General features: G+C 43.9%; 1 protein-coding gene across 1 annotated transcript in view; it reads left to right on the top strand.

Moving 5' to 3' along the window:
- Nucleotides 1–1,991: 1,991 nt before the first annotated feature.
- Nucleotides 1,992–22,137, top strand: part of AKAP13 (A-kinase anchoring protein 13) — a 205,322-nt gene continuing 185,176 nt past the window's right edge. The window contains exon 1 of the mRNA XM_066558526.1: nucleotides 1,992–2,053. The gene's annotated coding sequence lies outside the window, so the exon portion shown is untranslated. The remainder of the gene's footprint in view (nucleotides 2,054–22,137) is intronic.

Genomic DNA, 22,137 nt, shown 5'->3' with positions numbered 1-22,137 from the left:
AAGACAGAGATTGATTTGCCAGGATGGAGGTGACAAGCAAAGAATATTCCATTGATGGGCAACCAAGAGGGTAGAGCTAAAGATCCCGGTGTTCTTGGTATAGAAAATTTTAGGTAGGTGTTATCTGTTACCACGCTACCTCGCTCGTGATTGCTTCAGGTACGATGAGGCATGCTGGGCTGGGCTGGGCTGTATCAGTCATTGTTTGGTTGGAGCCCTGTAGGGGACAGTTTTGTCAAGACGTGGCCTTTCACTAGATGGTGCTCTTTGCTGAGCCATCGTTGTGTCTGACCCCTCCTGAAGCTGGGAACTTCCAAGCGATCTGCCCCTTAAGCCCTTCTTGTAAAGATGGCACCAAGGCAAAGGAAGATATTTTTCCAGAGTCCCTGCTCTCATGTGCCTTATTTTATTGGAGCCAAGTAAGAAAAAAACTACTGCTTTATATCTGGTTGTTAAGGGTGTACAACACTGGTACATTTCAGTCTCCAAAACTACCAAAATGCACAAGCATTGGAACCATTTTTATTGTTTCAGTTGCTTTCAACTGAATCACCAGTGCATGTTTTGGAAGCCAATGCCAAGTTCACGTGCAGGGTTTTCAGGAGATAATCTTCTGCACCATACACAGTGTTGGTTTTTCTGTTCTACTTAGGACATGATGGACAGGAATTACCTGCAGCCTTCGCCCAGTGCTCTGATCAGCAGCAAAATCTTTGCAAAGTATTGTGAAGTGCTTTTGGGCTGGTTCTCATGAAGTGACACATGTTCAACTCAGTGCTGATACTGCCTTTATGCTTATCATCATCCAGCCACTGCCAGGGCTAGCGGGACACTGTAGAAAAAGCCAAGTGGAAATGCTGGGCCACCACATGTACACATATCCAAAGAGCTTCCAACGAAAACAGTAACTGAAGGCAAATCACCACCACAAGAGATCAGGCATTTTCACTGTGCAGGGCCTCCTCCAGCCCAGCCACACACGGACCACAGACCACATGAGCTCATTTGCTAATGGTGGGGTGCCCTTTCCACTGCTTTTCCGGAGAAAGGCGTGGGAATGGTATGGGAGATGTTCCTCCATCAAACCTACACAACCATAGCAGAACCAGAAAGAGAGTGAGGAGCAGGATGAGGCTGTGGGCTGGGCTGGTGGGGCTAAAGTGGAGCTGCTGGCACTCCAGCAGCTGCGTTTGTGACAGGTACAGATGTGCAGCAGATTCCGCTCACAGCTGGACAGCTCGTGCTCTGGGCAACAGGAAAGGCTTTAATCGCTGGAAGTGGGGACGCCAGAACTCCAACACCCACCAGAACAGGCCCTACAGCCGGAGATCAGCACGTGGGCAGGCAGGATCCTAAAATCCCGGAATGGTTTGGTTGGAAGGGACCTCCAACATCATCCAGCTCCAACCTCCCCGCCATCGGCAGGGACACCTCCCGCTAGCGCAGGTTGTTCAAAGCCCCATCCAGCCTGGCCTTGAACTCTTCTAGGCATGAAGCAATCCCCATGTGCCCCTTCGATAAAAACAAACCCGCAGCCTGAGCTGCTGCTTGCGCTCTTCCACACCCGCACCACCATGTTCCACACACACCACCGCCTCTCCTTCAGCAGCCGAGCTACCGGCAAGGGGCACAGGTGAGGGAGAAGCCCCCGGGGGCAGGGAGCGGGGCTTTCCCCAGCGCTGCTCACAGCCGCATCTCAGCCCCAGCGAATGCCGCCGGCCCCGCACGGCCAGGCCTCGCACTGCCCGGCCCAGGGCGGTCCCGCCCGGCCCCGCAAGGCCCGGCTCGGTCCCCACTGCCCGGCCCGGCCCCGCTCGGCCCCACCGGGGCGGCGCATGCGGGGTGGCCGGGCCGGGCGCGGCGGCGGCGGCGGCGGCGGCTGCTGCTCAGGTTGCGAGGCGGCAGCCCCCGGCCCTCCTCCTCTCCTTCCTGCCCGCCTCCCCGGGCGGAGAGCACCGGCCCGGCCACCTCCTCCGCCCCCTCCCCGTCCCCGACCCTCTCCCTTCCCTCCCGGCCCCGCTGCCAGGGGCGAAGCCGCCCGCCGGGCCCTGCGGTGAGTTTGCCCCGCCGGAGTTGGGCGAAGGGGTGGGGGAAAGTTTGGGGAGGCCGCCGGCGGGCGCGGAGGGGTGGGCGCTCCCCGGGGCCGGGGGTGTGCGGGAGCCCCCCCGCCCCTTCCCGCTCCCTCGCACGCTTCCCCCGCCCTTCCTCGTCCTCGGGGGGTTTTTGTCCGAGCAACTTCGCGTGGAGCCGCTCCGGGAGGCTCCTCTCCTCCGCGTGGCTTTATTCCTTTTCATTTTAGGGCTCTCGGCAGTTTTTCATTTATTTGGAGTGTTTTCTCGCGCGGCTGCTCCCCGCCGCTATTGTCTGCGGGCCGGGGCCGGGCGCGGTCCCCCTGCAGCCGGGCGGGGGTGGCGGCCCCGCTGCCGGGGGACGAGCCCAGCTGTGCCCGGGGGTGTGCGGGGGACACGCACCCGCCTGGCCCCCAGCCTCCCTCCACGCTGGAATACTGATATCCTGGTCGGAACCCCCCTCCAGGCTCACGGACACAACTTTGTATCTCAGTTTATTGTGCGGAAAGTCACCGCGGATTCTTATCAAGAGACCCCCGCAACACGCTGGTGTTGGTGTGTGTCACCTTTGGGTCTCCGTGGCCTTTGGTGTCACTCAGAGAGTCCTTGCCGTGGGGTCTATTTCATGCGTTCACTCTGTTGCTTGAAAATAGAATTATTTTTGTTCCTCTCGAGTGCAGACCCTTCTTCTGAAGCAAATGCAGGAGTTTCTGGATGAGGATTGCGAAATAGTAGTTTATTTCTGAACCTGTAAACTGTTGGGGTTTATTAATCCACCTTCTGTGACTGTGTTGTAACCACAAGTCATATAGTGAGTGGGGATTTGCAGAATCTGATTTTGCTGACCTCTGGAATTGGTTCTGCCCCAGTGTCCTTTACAGGGCTTCATGTTAGCTGGAGATTGGAAGTGGGGGAGAAAAGTGATTTATAAAAAGTTCTTTTTATTAAGAGTGCACTGTACCAATTCTGCTGTGGATGACCAGATAGAGATTTGATAAAGGGATTGGAAATCCTGCACTGCTGTAGGACAGTTGGTCACTGTGGCTCTCTATAATCTCTGTCAGCCGTAAAACTTTAGGTGCTCATGGAGATATGCGATGCAGTAGAAATATGTAAAGCATGTAGCTTCAGAGCTGAGTTTAGACAGTTGGTCTGAGATCTATGGATGTCTTGTGTACTGGGAGTTTTGGCTAATGTAATCTAATCGGTTTTAAAGGGCCAAGCGACATTAGTTATGTTTGTGGTGACTCTCCTGGAGTCCCTTGTTGGGTGTGTTTCTCATGTTTTGGACGCCCTTGCCGAGCTGTTCTGGAAGGGTGAACCAAGTTGAAGGTAAGATATCATTTATTGTGATGTTCAAGGAGCTGTATTTTTGTACATAGATATCTTAGCAGTGGGAGTAGATGTTAACCTCATAACATCCCTGCCTGTGGATAGAAACTGCTATCTGTAGTAGAGGGGCATTTGCTGTGCTTTGGGACATGGTGACAGTGACTTGTTCTGTTCGTACACTTCAAATTGAGTTGTTTGGGTTTTTTTGTTTTGGTTGCTTTTTTTACAAGCCTGGTAGCAGAGTAAGGGTGCATTCGGCAAGGCGAGGATCATCTGGTCGTGTGTTTTCCCTTGGCACGAGTTCAAGTGTGTACCTGTTGTCCATTTCATGGGTTGAGCCTCTCCATCGCCCATCTGTCCTTGCAGCGCTGCCCGGTGCTGGACAGACGGGCTAGCCTGGGGCTGTTGCTAGAAGGGCATGGGTGTTGAGTTCTGCCAGGCAGACAGGTTTTGTAGGTAGCCTGAATGACGAGTCCCCTGCAGGTAGTGTGGATGAGCTGTGCTGTGTGACAGCGTTCCAGCCTGGATTTCCTGCCCGGCTCTGGTGGCCACGGATGGCCGGCATAGCCCAAGAGGTGAGGACACGACGTGTCCGAAGTGAGAGAGTCCAGCCAGGGACTGCAGCCAGAGAGAAAGGCAGGAGCTCGATGTTCCTGATTTACAGCTTCGCTGCATCAAAGGAGGGAAACGCATTTAAGAGCTCAAAGCTTCTCAAAGGAACAGAGCTCTGCCAGGTACTATGCGATGATGGATGTTTTTAAACACAGTCTGCGTAGCGCAGCTTTGAGACTCAGGCATATGCAGAACTCACTAATCTCTCAGCAGGATATACTTGTGAGTAAGCCGTGTTCTGGTCTAGGGTACACTCCTGTGCTAAGAGGGGGATTAAGTACTGTTAAAGGAATCTGGTTATTCTATCCAAAGCATGAATTAAGAACAGCAGTCAATAAATTATCCTAGAGGAAAAAAACATTGGTAGGTTTATTGGTGGTGTTCACATGCTCCTGTGTTATAAAAGCAGCGGGGTTCCTTCATATAATTTTCTGCTGGAATATTAAGTTTTAATAAATAGCTACTTAACAAAAAAATTATCAGTAGAAGCTGCAGTGCCTGCTGTACCTATTTCTTTTCCACTGTTTCCAGGACACCAACGTATCCGTTTTCTCTGCCTGGTATTTGGTGGTGATCCACTCGCCAATAAAACCGACCTTGAAGCACCTTGGAAGCTTTTCTGCTTATTACTGTAGCTGTTCATCTCTGCAATCTACTTGAGTGCTATTAAATACTATTTCTATAGGGTTCCCCACACAGGCAATAAATAGCCTGAAGTCAGCTAAACCACACAGCGGATTGGTAGGGAGGAACTATTTGGTTTTGTCTTGCTTCTACCGGTGGAAGGCACTGCTAAGAAGTTAAAAACTTGAGGAGAAGGCTGGCTAGTCCAGGAGGCCGTAAAGGCATGATATGGCCTCCCTGTGTGATTGTGGCCCCATGTTTTACCAGTCTCCTGCACAGGGAGTTGGCAGTTGGTGTGGTTTCCATCTGGAGGATAACTCCTATTTGCAGGCGTATGAGAGGCTGGATGTGGAAAGCTGGGGAGGAAAACACCTTGCAGCCTGCACCTTGTGATTACTGAGTGCTGTTTGGTGCCAAGTGCTCATGTGCTTGCTTGCATTGATCACCTGTAGGACAGATAAAGGTAATGAGTGACGTTCTGAAGCAGCTGATAGCTCTGGTGTAGAGTCCTTTGCTGCCCTGGGGTTTGCCACAGGGTATATAATCCAGCTGGGAGCCTGGTTAGGGCTGGCATGTACCACCTGGTCAGTCACATCCAGGAAGCTCTGCACCTTTTGTAAAACAAAACTTGTTTTTAGGGTGTTGGATATAATGCGATTTTTATGAATAGTTTAGTCATGCTTCATTTTTTTTCCCTCTTCTAAAACAGCTGTCAACAATCTCACTGTGGGGAGGGAATGGGCCACTCCTTGTACTTACTGAATAGTCAGACACTTCAGCCTGGCATTGCACTTCTTAGTGGCTTTTGGAAACAAAGCTGTGGATGTGGCACAATGGCTTCTTTTTATTTATTTATTTATCAAGCCTGCCTTTCCCCCTTTGCAAATGACCTTTATGCAGATCTAGAAGGCAAAGCCCATCACTGGGAGTTAGCTGGTTAGTTACTTCAGTTACTGATAAGAAAATATGATGGCAGTGCTCCAGGAAAAGCAGCTATGCTGGGAACTTGTTGCTGCAGTGAAGCTATACAGATCTTTTTCAGAATTATATACCTCTGTATATTTATAGTGCTTTGTCAGGGAAACAGGGTGACTCCTCTCATAATGTCTGCATGACAAATAAGCTGTGACGCCACAAATCCTGTGAAGAGTTTATTGTCCTTCTCCAGACGGCTGGTGGAGACATGCAGTAGGTAAAAGTTTCAGTATCATGCTAAACTTGAACTGCAGTTTTGTCATCTCATCTCTTTTGTGTGTTGGCATAGCATAAGCAGCCTCTTCCAGTTCCCCAGCTGGGCCATACTGGGGTTTTTTGGGTCTGTTCAGCAAACCAGGCTGGGAAATGGATCCCAGATAAGAATATATTATTGTTTTTTGTGTATACAATTCATAACTTGTGTCAGTTAAGAAAAGAAGTTCATTCTATACCTGCATCACTTACCTGACTATGTTCCTTTGTGTTGTCACAAGCAGCTGCTGTGGCAGAGGGTTGGATGCTTCCACCAGGAGAAACCTAATCTCCTGGAAGTGCTTTTCCATTTGCAAAGAAGGCATTTGACTGTGGTGCCCATCCCTTTTTTATTGCATGTGAAGATGACATGGGAGATAGATGTTTCTGAGATAAGCCAGTGTGCTAAAAGTCAAAGTGTTTAATTTTTAAGTTCTGTAAGACAGCAGTTCAAGAGCAAAGAGAAATCTCTGGAAAATAAGTTCTGCCATTTTAAGAATGTTTTTTAAAATTTTCTTTATAACCATTTTAGATAGGTTGCTAGATTGTTGAGGACTAGGGGAAGAAAGTGCAATCACAAATATTTTTAAGTAGGCAACAGTCCTTAAAAAGTACAAAGTGTGATACCTTGGAAAAAGTAAGCTTTAGTTCTGTTGTAGCTGTAATGGATCACATGTTGTGACATGGTCACGCAGTCTAACAAGACTATTTTTTATATATTGAGAAGAAACTTACAAATCTGATGCTGCAGAGTTTATTGAGTGGCTTGTAATATGCATGAGAAAAAGGTGAATTCTTTGTTGGCATAGCAATGAAGTTCTCACAGTCCAAATGCTCAAATATTTAATCTAGGATTGGAGAAAACATAAGGAAAAATTACCCCTAAAACTAAAATCATCACCTTCTACAGCACTTGTGTTGAGGGCTTGAAATACAGTATAGTCCAAGCATGTTTTGGGTGTGAGGTTGGGTTTGATGCCTCTGGGTGAGGTCTGCTGGTGGTGTGGGCCTTAGGGGCTTCCATGGTTGGTGGAGGACCTTGACTGTGGCCTTGGCTGCAGAATCCAGAGTGGTGCTTCTTCACCAGTGAACTCGTAATTCTGCAGGTTTTCTTGACAAAGTTAATTCTCCTGGACCACCTGGATTTTTCTTGAATCTCTTTCCCCTTATAAAGACTGTGAATTTGCTTTTATATTCAAAATGATCCAATCTCTTCAGGCAAATTTTTCTTTTTTTTATTTTTGTGATTCTCTAAGTTGTTCATAATAAATAATTTTCCTGTTTGGCTGCTCTTGTCTTTCCAAAACTGGTCACAGTATTTTGTTCAGTCAATGTGGCAACTGAGCTGTCAAAATTTTTTTGTAGGTTTGATCCTTTCCTGTGGTCACCTTTTTATTTCCTTGAAAATCATGATGTAGGGACTGATTGCTCATTGGATCCTGTGGAGCTGCTCTTCTGAGATAATATTTAAAATGTACGAGCACAGGTAGCAACTGATCCATTGTGTCTTTGTTTCAAGCACTTGTGAAATTTTCTAATAGACTATGCAAAATTTGCCACAACTTCTGGCTGCTTCTAGTCTCTTTTTGTATTTTTTGACTACTTTCAGGTGGCTGATATAACTTTCCCGTTAGTCTTGTTGCTGGACTGTTTTTACTTTAATGTTACGTTTGCAAAATACACGGTGAGAGATCTCCCCAAATTGTTTTTTAATGTGAGATGTTATTTACAGTGTGGCAGCACCGCTAAGATTAGCCTGATCCACTGTAAAAGGAAGGATTTAAGGATTTTCTTCTGTAGCAGCTCTTTCAGGTTTTATTTCTGAGAGCAAGGGAAAAAGAAATAAGCAATGAATTATTAATTTAAAAATGAGGCTGAATTTTGGTGAGACTTTTTCCTCTGTGAGCATGATTTAAAGTGGTCATCTTAAAGGTCATTTGATGATGATGATCAAAACTTTGTGTGGAGAGAAAGTGCCCCATGTGTCATCTTTGAGTCTTCTGTGCTTTTTATCACCCATGACTAATGCAAACTGGAGCAGCAAGTTACGCTAAAATCTGCGACATATTTGTATCTTCATCTAAACCGTATCTGAGGTTTCTGGCATAGTTACTTGGGAAAGTCAGTCTTTTTCCCAGTGTGTCTCTGCCCTCAGTGGTGTAACTGTTCTGTAAATCTGAATGCTGCACTTAGTAAAACCATTACAAACAAAGATTCTGGCACGGAGCAGTTGTTCTAAACCGGACTGTCTTCAGACTCAAACTAGTGACTCACCCATTCTTGTTCCACGGATTAACACACCTGGCATGTGTCACACATGGATGCTGGCCCAGTCATCCTGTTCTTGCAGGTATCCCTGTTTCCAGTGGAGGGAAGATTAAAGTGGGGGTGGGAGTGTGCACAGCAGTTAAAAACCACCTGGTGGAGGTTGATGCTGAGGATGGGTTTGCCCAAAGGCTTCTTTTGCCATGTGTCTGGTGTTGCTCTGCTTCTGCCACTTTTTAGGGATGCACAGTGTGGCTGCTTGTGTGAAGTCTCTCCCTTCAGGGCAACAATACAGAAAGCTGTGCTGGGTCAGGCCATGGGTTTCCTGCCCCGTGGTGTTGGTTGTGGGTTCTTGGGGAGGTGTGAGAGCAAGGAAAGTCCACACCAGTGACTGTGGGCACAGTGGGGTTCAATACCAGGATGTGTGACACATTCAGCTTCCCAGCATGTATGGATATCGACGCCCTGCCAACTCTTGAAACTTGCTGTCAATAGGAAGAGAGGGAAAATAAGGGATGGTGGGAGTGAGATTGTTGAAGGGAATGAGTCTTGGTCACTTTACACATGCTGTTTTCCCTCCTGAGTTTCCTCTGGGATGCCTAAGTCTTTGGTCCCATAATAGCAGTGGGACAATGAATGCTTGGATGGAGGAAGCAGGTGTTAAAGGAAGGGGGGAAGTGATTTATTTTGGGGGGAAGGGGAGGACAGGATGGCCATATTTGCCTCTTATACAGACTAATTTCTTTTGGCTCATGAGCTTGTGCACAGCTTCCTAAGTGCTGAACCTGCAAGAAAGATGGCAGCAAAACTGGGACTTGCTTTTTTTTTAGTTAATATCACTTAGTGAGTCAGCCAAAGAGTGAGGTTTACGTGATGTACCTCTGGTGTTACGTGATGAGTTCTGTTGTTTTGTTCCCTGTTACCATAAATCTTTCACTGCAGCAGCAAGGCTGCAGTGCTGACAACACTGGACATCTTCAAGTCTGCACTTTGTACTTGGGAGTGCTGGTTTTTAATTGTTTAAAACCAAACTGGAGCTGATTGAGTTTACGTGTGGCTTAGATTAAAACAGTTTCTGTACTGTGATCTGAAGGTCTTTGAGTTGGTGCAGAGGGTGATTCTCAGATAAAGTGAACAGGCTGCTTCAGGTGCTGTGCAGCAGATGTGTTTGCATCCGTAGCCCAAAGATTTCCCATCCTGGGAGTAATGACACCACTCCATTACATTAGTGGGGTTTTCAGCCTGTGCAGGAACCTCTCTTGAATATGGGAGTCAGTTTTTCCATCGCTAAGTGTTTTGCAGCCACTCCACCCATTTTTATGATGAGTGATCATCATCGAAGAGCACAGTGGAACACAAGAGGTGGTGAGCAAACCTTTTGTTACATTAAATGTAAATGTTTATAGTTTCTCTTCTCCTAGCAGCTGCAGAGAAAGTAGGTTGTCTCAGCTGGGTATAGAAATAAAGACTAAACCCTTTTTATATGTACTGTCATAAAAGAAGGCCTTGTGTAATAAACATTCATTTCACAAGGTCCAGGTGTCTCTTTACACTTTTGTTTGATTCAAGGCAAAAGGTTGCTGCACATGTTTGTTAACTGCAGGTTTTTCTCTATTGTGGTGCAGATGCCAACAGGAAAATACACATTTGTCCTCAGACCCATTGTGGGGGGGTGCTGGGGGTTATGTTGGTACCAACTGTGTGGCTGCATTTGAGTGCTGGTGGCTCCTGCTGAGTTGGGCACAGGAGTGTGAATCCATTTGTGCAGTGGGGAGTCTCCAAAATTTGGAGCTGCTTTTCCCCCCTGGCCAGAGCTACTAATGAATTTTGGAAGAGTCTTTTGGTTATGTAGCCTGAAGAAGAGTTTGTTTGTAGCACGGAGGCTGAGATCTGAGCACTTAACTAGCATAAAATGCTTTTAACTAGCTTATAAATGTATTTTCTTGAGTAGGTGCCTTTCTTGTCCCTGTGAAAGATGCTGATGGGAGTGGGATGATAGGAGCAGGTTTCTTGAGAGCTCTCCCACAGTTAAAACAGGGCTTTGATCCTTGTTTTCATGGGCAGTGTATTAGGCAAGAAAAAGAAGTAAACCGTTGCATGAAGAGCTTACAAGTTACTACTGTGGATAATAAATATGTTTGCATGGATGTTAAGAGGATTAATTTTTTGTGAAGTGCATTGAAAATGGGAGAATTAAAGAAGTACTTAAGTGCTAACTGGCTTTGTGTCTCGTAGGTCTTGTAAATTTTTTTCTCCCTCATTCCAGTTGTGTTTGTTATTGATAGGAAATTTACCTGTCAGTCTCATCCATTTTTTTTTCTGTGTTCTGGGAATTTTGCAATTTACCTATGGGCAGTAAGGTGGTAAAATGTTGTATTTTCAGATGGCATTTCAGAAGGAGAGGTGCTCTGCTGAATGTGATGTGCTTCCTTCTGCAGTTGGAATTGGCTCTGCTTAAACTGTGGGGTTTAGTGCTTAGACCTCCCTGGTTTTTCCTTTATCAGATTAGCTAGGATTTTGGCAGGACTTTGTGCTGCTGTTTCTTAGCCAATCGACTTTTATGTGAGTGTTCAGTAACTTTCTTGCTTTATAATCTCAAAGTTCAGAAGTCATCAGGTTCTTTGAGACTAATGAGAGATCCTATCCCAGCAACACCTTCTGGCAGGCAGAGAAAACACTTGAGCATGTGGAGAACAAGTTTTGAAATGAAAATTCAAAACTACTAGAGGAAGATGGAGGACCTGTGGCAAGGAAAGTGCTTGGAAATGTATACATCTTCCTGAAGGTACAAAACATGAATTTGCTTTTTACCCTTTCTTTCCTGGATTATTTGCAGGTCCCATCCCCTCTGTGTTATCATGTAATACTGTGAGATAGCAGATAAATGGCAGTCAAACAGTTACTGTACAATTGCATTATATAAAAAGATTAAGCATTGTGATAAAATGTATCAAGTCAGTATAAACTTATCAACCTTTCAATACTCTGCTTAGAGGAGTCCTGATTTTCCCACCTCTCTCCCTCCCCAGAACTAATTTGTAAAATCTTTGCCAATTTTTACTAAAAATCCAGTCTGATCCGTGCTACTGATATTAATTAAGAAAGAATAATAGTATTTGCATAAATACCTGTGTGTATTAATGCCTTGGGCTTATGATATCTTAGTGCAAAGAGAAACCTAGGCCATTTTGAAGGAAACGAGCTCTAATCTTGTTAAAGTTTTTCTAAGTCTTGTTGAAGTTTTTCTTTGGGAAGGTTCCTCACTTGGTGTTTGTAGTGAAGGAAATAAATTGTTCCCTTGCAGGGCTTTTTTTGATTCTTAGATAAGTCTGAGTCTGAGCCACTGGATACCTTGGGGATAGAGACTTGGTTTAACATTGGGTGGAAGTTGACTGAGGAGCAGGAGCTGTTGCAGTGTGGTTGTGTTATTGTGGCTGTGATTGTTGGCAGAGCAGCATTTTAAATTCCCACACAAGAGATGTACAGCTCTGTCTACTTGAGACCTTGTTGCTTCTGGCTGGTTGGGGAAAAAAAATACGCCCATGGATGGAGAGGAGAGAAAGAACAGTTGGGATGCTGCTAGATGAAAGCCTAGCAGCAATGAGCAATTTGGGAATACACCCGAGCTGGAATGCAGGGTCGAGCTCAGAGTTTGCCTCCCAGCCAGGGAGAGTTGCAGGGTGGAGATGGCAGGGACCACCCTGCACGTTGGGAACCAATTGTCACCTCTGCTTCGTGCTTCGAGCTGTCCCTGGTTGAAGAGCAGCCTTTTGGGTGTGCACTGGGCACTCAGCAGCATCCTGTGATGAGACAGGAGCAGTCCTGGTTTTTGCCTTCCCTGTGACTTGAGCAAATTGAATTCACTGCTGAGTGCGGGATGCTGAACCCTTGGTGCTTGATGTGCCAGGCAGGATCAGAACACACACTCATTTCTCCCTGCCTCTTTAAATTACCTGTGTTAACTCCCTGATGTCTGTTACTTAGAAAATAAATTTTGTCTCATACATCCAACCCAGGAAAGCGCTTATATATCCAGCAGCCAGGAAATTGAATTAATCCTGATCTATTCTTAATTTCTTGTGTTTCCTGTGGTTTTATTGTTTGTGTTACCAGCCCTAATATTTACATACTTTTGAATGAGCTTTTCTTTTTTTGGAAGATACTGCTTTGTTTGTACGCCTTGCAAAACAGGTTCTTCCATTTTTTTTTTTTCAAATAACCAAACAACTTACTTTCTCAAAGGAGTAGGAGGAAAAAAAAAGGAAGATTATAGGAATCACCAAAGGGAGATATCTAAGAATAGATTTTTTTTTGGTTGATGATATGCTAAGACTCAATCTAAACTTGATTCTATCCTTCCAAATGTCCTTGGGCTCTTTGAGAACTTTGTAAAACTTGTTGCATATGAAATTAAGTGCTTGTGGGTGCTTTATCTGAATAGCAGATGCATTTACAGTTGACATTTTAAATGCAAAGGTGCTTCCATGAAAAATGCTTGTAAGAACAAAGCTGTAGTTCCCACTGAAACCCCAAAGACATAGGAAGACAAGTTGGTGGAGTCTGCTGTGTTAAGGTTTAAAAGTAATGCTGGTGAGTGTTGTTCATCTGTGTCTCTGGAAACTGATGTAGTGCTTTTTTTTCTGCAGAGTAAGGAAGATTTCACAGTTATATTCCCTGCCTTTCTTCTGGATGTGGAGGACTAATAGAGCTGATGTTCTTTAGGGAGTCTGTCCCTTAGTACATCAACTGGCTGCCTTTTCCATGGATGTTTGCTAGGAGCTAATTTGAAATTGCCAATTTTTTAAAAAATAAAGTGTTTTCCATGGAATCTGTGATCAGCCTTTATTTGCAGGTGGTACTGTTCTGTGTTGAATTTCCAACTAATCTTCAGATATTTATTTCTTTCAAAAAATAAGACGGAACTTCAGAACTTTTTCTTTCAAATCTCTTCTGCCTGCCATGGATAAAACCTATTTGCACGTTGATGAATAGTGGCTGGGAAGCCTGTCTGGTTCTGTAGCAGGATCCATAAATAGCATTAGTGTCTGGTTTACTTTGGGAAGGAGGGTGTCCCGTTGTGGCAGTGGCATGGGGGAGCCTTGCACTCACTCCCAGTAAAGTTGCCCTGTCTGGGCAGTGTTCACCAGCACGAAGCTGAGAAACATGATACAGTGTCTCTGCTGAGATACAGAACCCCTTTGAAAGCTCCAGAAAGTACTGACATTTATAGAAATGGCTAATACTGGCCTTTTTATTTTCTCTGTCCCTCTGCTGTTGGCTCAGAGAGACTTGGAGGATCATAATACTGCGTGGAAAATACTGATGTTTCCCTCATCACCCTTCCTATCATTTGCTGCAGGGAGCAGCTTGGGACGTGCAGAGCACATTGCTGCATGTGGTCCGTGTCTAGCACTCCTGTGCGTTCAGGTGGATGGGCCAGCACTTGGAGTAGCTGTTCTAGTTGCCAGACTGGATCTGGCAGCTCATTATCAAACATGTTGGGTCTCAGGATTGAGGTTTGGATGAATGCCTCTGAAATGCACCCTTCCACCAAGGATATTTTCAGGTTTGGTCTTTGGAGCATTTGGTTTGTGGCACAGTTGCTGAAGGAGAAACTGTACTCTCTGCTAGATCAAAAATCAGTTTATTTTGGAAAGTGGAGAGAAAATGTCCGGGTGGTTCTGGGGTGGCACAGTTAACCATCTCTGATACCCCAGAAGTAATCATGTGTGCAAAAGGCCAGTGGCTGATAATTATCTCAAAGTGGATGGGGCTTGGGATACTTGTGTCCTGTTTCATTGGCAAAATGAATCCAGGTAAAGTTTCAGAACTGGAATAAAAAAAGTTTAATTTTTGCCCTTTTAATGAAGACGATGATAAAACTCCTTGGCTGCATGGTTTTTTCCTTTCCTAAACTGCTTGTGGCATGGTTATTGCTGGATGTTGTGAAATGTAAATAACACCAAGGTAGTGAACTCAGCATTCCCTGTTCCTTGGCAGCGTGGGTGAATGGAAACATCTGTCCAGGGCCTCTCTGGTTCCCTTCCTCAAACAGCTCCTGCTTCCAGCACAGTGCTGCAGAACGTGCTGCAAAGTCCTGCAAACCCTCTCCTTAACTCTGCACCACACAAAATGGAGGAAAATCTAGAGGGTAAAGGGAGTGAGGATTTTTTTTTTTCCCATAGTGGGTATTTTAATGCAAGTCATTCAGATTTCTGGTGTTCTGATGCCAGCCTGTGACATGGGACAGACCTGAGCTCGTGCTCTTGGCACAGTCCAGCTCCTCTGGTGTGTTCATCTCTTGCATTTCACTCTCAAATCACTCACTTGGCAAATGCTTAGCTATTCCCTGTCTCTCCTATTCTGATTATACAAGTAGGCCGTGGCAGGGTGTAAGCTTCAGTAAAAAGGATTTATTGGTTTGCAGGCATGGGGATGGGTGATAGGGGTTGAACTAATTTTTTACCTCATAAAGAGGAGTGGGAGGCAAAGGGACAACAAAAAACTGCAGCAGCAAGTGCAGAAAGAGGATGGGAAACCACCGTGGTATAATTCACTCGGGGTTTCCTCTGAGCTTGGGTGTGAGATCTTCCTGGGTTTTTACTTTGTGGCCGTGAAAGAAATGCAAACAAAACCCCAAAACCTAAGTAACCATGCAAATAATGGAGGAAATACGTAGTGAATGTTTTGTGATAGGGAGAGATAGTAACTGGGGCTTCTGAGCTTTAGGTTGGCTACAGGATGTAAATAGTGCTTGTGTTGGTATGGGTGGGTGCTGTGGGTCAGGTTCATTGACACTTTGGACTCTAAAACTTACTTTGTAAATTTCAGACACTGCTTTGAATTTGTTTTCATTTCAGCTAGAGAAGTTGTTACTAATTTTGTCCTGTTGGTGAAACATGAAATCGTTGTCCTTACAAGGTGTTTTCTTGGTGATTTTTTTAAAAAAAAATTATTTTGTAATCATAAATTGGGAAGGATGAATGGGAGAAGAAAAGGGATGCTCTTGTTGCTTTTAAAATCTAGGAATACAAATTTTTTTCTCCCCTCTCTCACCCCTTGTTTGAGTGATGAAAAAGAAGTGTCAGTTTTTAAACAGATCAAACATCTTTCTAGCACATATCATTGGTTTGAGATGAGGCTGCATGGCCAGGTTTAGATGGTTTAGGGATATATTAGGTGAATTAATGCAGCCATCTGTGATGCATTTATGAAAACTGGGGTTTTTTTTAAGCTTTCAGTGTTTTTTTCCTTTGCTGTCAATATGTAAAAAATTATTTCTTTAAGGGAAACCTGAACTGTGCTAGCCAGGGACTAATTCTGTATGTAGTATATCCCGTTCTGAAAAAAAGTGGGTTATTCTTAACATAAATTACATACTCAGAATTAAGTAAGATTAAAATTACAGTGAAGACAGGCTAATAAGGGTTTTACTCTGCTGAGGAATTTGACTTAAAGCTTGCATTGGAGCCTGAAGTTGAATTTGAGCTGCCAATCCAGCTGAAGTGTAAAATGCCTCCCAGTCTCAACTGGAGTAAGCTAATGCAGAGTTTGAACTGAATTATGGTTTTTTCCTCTCCTTTTCATTGGACAGATTTATAAAGAATTATTTTGATGATTTTGTATTCCCCTCTGAGTACTTCCAAAAGCTAACACAAAGCATCATTGCATAATGGAGGGGTGGACAGCAGAATGCTTCTGTGATCTCCAGTGTTGCTTCAGGATTTCCAGCTCTGTAAATAATTGCTCAAGGCAAAGGTACACTAATATTATTTGATGAACAGGAAGTCTGCAAATAGCATGGTATTTTGCCATAATTACATTTGCAGTGGTGCAGGTGTTGAGCCTTACCCATAGCCAGGAAAACCAGTGCCTCAGATAGATTTGTAAGAACATGTGGGTGAGGAGATGGGATGAAGGTTTGAAGGAAAGTACATCAGCAGATTTGCATTTATAGGTTTGAAAAACATAAAAAAGTTTCAGGAGATGTGTTGCTGATGGCACTGCTACAATGGCTTGGCTTTGTAACAGCAAAACCAAACCATCCAAATCCCCCTTTCTTCAGAAACTGCAAGATACTCTTAGATTTTTATTTGTTTTTAATGGATTATGGTTTTCTTAGATTGATGTGCTGCTGGTTCTGCTCAGGGCTCAGAGGTATTTGTTACTGTGGTAGTTCTGCCTCATGCGTCTCACACCCAAATCTTTCCTTAGCTCATTTGATGCCAAAATCCTTTTTTTTTGGCTCTGTTGGTGACCAGAGCAGCTAAGTGTGAATCTTGAGCAGCTGGTTAGGTGACACCCCGTGTCTCCTCCAGACAGTGAGAGTGTTCAAGCACTTCATTAATACTTTACTTGAGCTGTCTCAATGAGATGGCTGAAGGAAATTAAATAGTCATTAAAATAATGCTGCCAGAAATGCCTGAAACCAACTATATTGGGAGACTGACTCATCTGCCCTTGCTCTGGCTGGATGCAGTGGGAGGGTATCCTGCTTTTTTTTCCACAACTTCATGACCTTGTATCACCAGCCAATGCATTCATTTGGGAACAGACTGATGAAGGAGAGAAGATGATATGCAGAAGGGAATGTTTCTGAGGGTGATGCTCATAGTTGAAATGGTCTTGGAGTAGTTATTTTGAGAGGAAATCTTGGCTCGTGTTCATGGAGCTGAACTACTAAGAGCAGCCTGCGAGGTGGGAAAAAAGGGATGGGGAGAAAGGAAGCAGGTGGTGAGAGGATGTGTGTACCAGAGAAGCGAAGCAGCACTCATGTTATCTCTTCCAAGCCCTCTGTTTTTCCTCCCTCTAAGATGGCCATTATTTCAAGTGGGCCCTGAGGTTTGGAAAAATGTTTGGTGTGTGTGTGAGTAGCAAATATTGAGAAAATTGCTGTGCTGTGTGTAAACCTAGTGTGGAAGTTTGTAACTGAGATGCATGGTGATGTCTTCACTTGATTTTGGCTCTGAAGCTTTGAGGGGCATAGCAAAATACTTGGTGCCAGCCCAAATGGACTGGTATAAAAGTAAATAAATACTTGTAAAAGATTGTCTCTGTCTTGCTTAGTACTGTTCCTGAGTGTTTCAGCTTTGGATGTTCTTGAAGAAATGGCTCTTTCTTATCCTAAAAGGCAGCACTTAAGATATTTAGACAGAAGTGGTGCTGCCTCTCCAGACAGGAATATTTGTATAAATGTTGAAAGTGTCCAGTTAATCTGGCAGGATTGTGACCAAGGCACGATAGTGTGCCTGTGTGCATTTACAGTGTAATTATGAATGGTTTGTGCTGTGAGACAGTGTGATGGCTTCAGTGCTGCCTCTTTGTTATAAATACAGCGTCTTCTGGGCTGTTGTTTAAAGACTCCTTTGGAAGCCTGATTTAATAGTTGAGCTGAGTGAATAATTCAAAACCTTTTTATCAAGTTCTTGTTTAAATTCTTAAATGAGCTCACCATAACCTTTTTATGTACCCCTCCTGCATGTGTCATACAAATATTAGAATAATTGAGTTTTACTAGTGCAAATGTTTCTGTGAAACAAATTTTTAGAGCTTGATGTATGACTGTTTATGGAAAGGGGAATGTTAAAATCTCACACACCAGTGCCTATGCCAGAAACTTGTGCTGGCTTACTTAGGAAAAGGGTGGGGGGCGAGACCCTTGGCTTTGTTGGAGCAATCCTAACTGAGCTGGTTTGTCAGATTGACTTGTTTGCAGTTCAAAAACTGAACACATGTATTTAAAGGAATTTCAGCTATATCTCTTCTTACAGGCCATTCTACAAACAGTAGCAGTACTTAGTTTAAAATATTTGCTTTTTTTCCAGATAAGTACTATTTTGACTCTTTTTCCTTTTCTCACCCCTTTACATGAGATGAACCAGCACATTCAAAATGCATCTGCTTAGCATCACTGAGTAGCTTAACAAAGGGATGCAGATGAGAGAAAATCCATAGTTACCTTCCAGGTTTCATCATTCCTTGGCTTGAAGTCCAGTCCAGGCTGGAAGAGAGCCTTGCAGATAAGTAATTTGAGTGGATTTAGCATGCCTACTCACATGTATTAATGTTTGCAGACTTGCTGGTGAAAGCTCATTAGTGTTAAGTCACTTCTGAGTACTGATGGTCTTTAAAAGGCAAATGAAAGCCTTGCAACCAGGATGTCTGCAGAACTGGCATCCATTTGTCTTCTGCTTCTGAAGAAAAATGGAAGACTTAAAAAATCTAAAGCCAGCTAAAGAAGCAGGAGTTGAGGATTAGGCAGGGAGCTGGGAGATGCTGTTTTCTCAGTGGAGAATTGTTGCTTAATTGGTTACAAGAATTTAGTCAAGGCTGTTTATTCTGTTAGCAGACAAACCTCCTCCTGTGCATGCTCTGGCAGTGCTCTAACCTCACTGGCACTGCAGTGTGTGCTTGGAGATGAGATGGAAAATCCTTCCTCTTGCAGTGCGTCATGAGTTTGCAAAGCCTGCTTTGCATGTGCAGGGTTTGCTCTCCAAATTTTGGATTTCTTTGCTGATTTTTCTCTCTGAACTCTGCTGCAGCCACTGGTAATGCCACATGCCCCTTGCAATGTGTGTAGGAATCTGGAATTGCAGACTTGTGTGACAATGGAACTGCAATTGAAGTTTTCTCTTGCCTTCAGTCACGGGTAGTCCAAGTGTAACTACTCACAGTACAGATGCTAGAAACTGGGCATCTGTACATCCATACCCAGGCTATGAGAAACATAAGGTGGTCTTTAGAAGTAGAAACTTTTAGGTTTGGGGTTATTAAAAAAAACCCAAACTGACCTCCAAACCCTGGCATCAGCACAACAACCAGCTTTGACTTTGCAGAAGGAGCCAATTAAACCTGTTCTTTTTTGGCTTTCCTGAAATTGTCATATTTGTAGAGTCATATTTTCACTGAACAAAATGAGTTGTGTCCAGCACTGTACCCAGTGGGCCTGGGCCTCTGGTTGTGGTGTTCTGTAGTCTGTCAGCTTGAGTGGCAAGAGTGTTCAGACTTGTTCTGACTCCCTTGCATCTGCTGTAACATTGCTGCAGTTGGGGCTTTATTAAGCTGAAAAGACCAAGGAAAATCTCCTTCATGCCTCTTCATTTCCTTGTGATGCAGTATCACCTCTAACTTTCCACTGTAGGTTCCTTGGACCTGAAAAGAAGGGAGAAATTTTGGGTGGACTTCTGCTTGTTTTTAATTAAATATTGGTGTAACAAGGGTTGTTTTGTGATGAGAAAGACCCAACAATCTTACCAAACATGCAGCACAAGCAGGCTGTCTTGTCATCCCATTACATTCCCACTGTAGGAAACACCCTTTGTGCTTTGATAAATTTGTCCTTATTCATAGTGTGAAACTGCAAATTAACATGTAAAATTGCTTTTGTATGTTGGAGATTTATAACAATTTGTTGTCCCTTCATATTTGTGTTGCAAAGTTTCTGTGAACATAGGGGAGCAATATTACCTTACTTATTATGGGGGGAATCTGAGATTTGGCAGCTTTTTCTGAGGTACCAATTAAATCTGAGCATTTGCAGAGTTTGCTGTAGTTTATGATTGAAGTTGGTGGTTACAACAGACGAGATCCCACTGCAGCACAAAGTGGGGAGCGTGGGTGCCAGCTGAGCTTTGCCTGTTTGCAGATGTGTCTGCAGAGATGCAGGCTGGGGTGGGAATAGAAAAGAGGGAAAAGAGGCTGCTGTCTCCTCATTCCCTGATTCTTTGATCACTGAGAAGAAATTATATGACCACTGGGCAAACTGATCTGTACAGTTTGTGCTCAAGTTTTGTCTAGTATATATAAAATAACCTAAAGGAGGAGGTGGATCAAAATAAGCTCTGGATTTTGTTGTAGCTTGATGCTGTTTGATTGCATATGAATATTCTTCTAGGCAAGAGTTAATTTGTCAGCCTTGTCCCCATTTCCATAAGTACCATTGATACTTCACCCTCCCTGTGGTGACCTGTGAACCATCTCTGCTGGGTCTTCATGCCATTCTAGATTTGGTTATTCCCTCTTTCTGCCCAACAGAGATTTACCATCCTGGTCTAATTCACACTGGTGCCTTTAAGTTTTCCCACTCACATAATAGTGTATTAAAAAATTATAATTTTTGCTTGTTTTTATCTCATTTAGTATTGTCAGAGGGGAAAACTAGTTAAAGACTTGATATGTATTTGGATTGGATGGAATAATGATGAGGTATAGCTGAGTTATATTCTTTCTTTTAAAGCTGCTTGTGGTTTTCTGCTGTGGGTATTTTGATTCTTGTTTATTTTACTCCTTCATTTGGAGAAGAATAGTCTGGGAGAGGGGAAGGAAGAGGGAGGGTTTACCCCTGTAACCATCATTGTTAGCCCTAACTTCTGGTAGAGCTTTGCTGCTTTGGCTCGACCCCTTTAAACTTGAGAAATGTGTTTTTGTTTGCATTTCCATCTTGTTGCATTTAAAAACTATTCTAACTATACCAGATTGTTTGAACATTAATGGGGGAATGTTTTTCAGAGACTTGATAGAGTTTCCAGGCAGCTTTTCATCCGCCAAGTACTGCACTGGGCTCTCACTGCTGAGGTTTTGCTTGGTTTGCTCTAAGAATCTGCAAAGCAACTGTTCAAAATTGCTGACACATGTTAAGTAATGTGGAAATCACCATCCTGCCCCATTGAAGTCTGAGAGTGCTCATGTCGACAATGAGAACAAGATCTGACCCTGAAAATTATATGTGAACAGTCTCAATCTGGAGACCATTTCTAGTGTCTTTCCTCTGACTCTGGCTAGTTTATCCTTTGCTCTTAGGTATTCTATTTTTTAAAAACTTATTTACTCAGTCTCCTAAAAAATACCACATTCTGCCTTGTCCACGTATTTTTGAATTATTTAATTTAATTATTATTTGATGATGCCAAGTTCAGAGTAAAATCTCAATCCTGTAGTTAAGTATCAGGAGAGTTAATGCTACTTCTAACAATAATGGTAGTGGTATAATGCTTATTTAATAAGAAATCCATCATCTTGTACCTCCCTTCTCCAAACCTCTAGTTTTCAGCTTTGGAGCAGCTGTAATCAGCCTGTACAACTTCCCTTCCTCCTCTCATGAATAAATCCAACTACCTTATCTTCTCTATCAGAAACTCTTCCCTGGCTTCAGCAGCCTCTGGAGGAGGGTATGAAAGGGGCTTTCACTGCCTAACAGGAAGCGAAATGAATGGAGGAACTTTTGATAATGCCCCGTCTGTCTGAGCGGGGGATCAGCCCGACTAAATTGCAGCAGATTAGTGAATGATAGTGCTTCAGCTGGGGCCAGAATTATAAGTTTTTAATCTTGGAACAAGCAATGATTTCTTCCTCCTAAACAGTGGTCAACTCCCTCTATGATTTGGAGGCTTGCAGTCATCCATATTCAGTTAGTTTGGGTGTGTGGTTTCTTTTTTTTCCCCCCCAGTCTGCATTCATGAGTTTCAACAAGCTTTTGGGTTTTTTGGTAGCAGTGATTGTGGTAAAACCTGTCATGGCCACATGCCATTTTTGCCAGTAACTTGTACTTTGCTTTAGATTTTTATGCCTATAATGAGGTCTTGTACTTCCCAGCTTTCTTAATATTGGTATGTGTTATTCTGCCTCAGTCTTTTGCAATTAGCTTTGGGGTGGTTTGGGTATCTTTTTTATAAGAAGCATTTTTGTTTCTGGCCATCTTCAGCCTTACTCTGTGTGTGAACATGGGTGACTCCTTGATTCCCACCCCACGACTTGGTCTAGACTTTCTGATAATCCAGCTCAGTGGGAGGGAGAGATGACTGAAAATCTAAATGGGGCAGTTCAGCTAATTGCCTTAGGCCTGACTCGTCTGCTGGATAACACTGGTTTTATTGCAGCCCAACGTGATTGACATTTGGGGAATTGCACTGGTATAATGCTGGCAGCAACAGTGAAAAATCTGCCCTATTGTTTCTCATACATTCATTGTCTGAGGAAGAGCTTTTTGTTACAAATAACTATCAGAAAGGCA

This window comes from Molothrus aeneus, chromosome 13 (assembly GCF_037042795.1).
Source record: "Molothrus aeneus isolate 106 chromosome 13, BPBGC_Maene_1.0, whole genome shotgun sequence".
NCBI classification, from domain to species: Eukaryota; Metazoa; Chordata; class Aves; order Passeriformes; family Icteridae; genus Molothrus; species Molothrus aeneus.
This window is presented reverse-complemented; position numbering and strand designations above follow the sequence as displayed.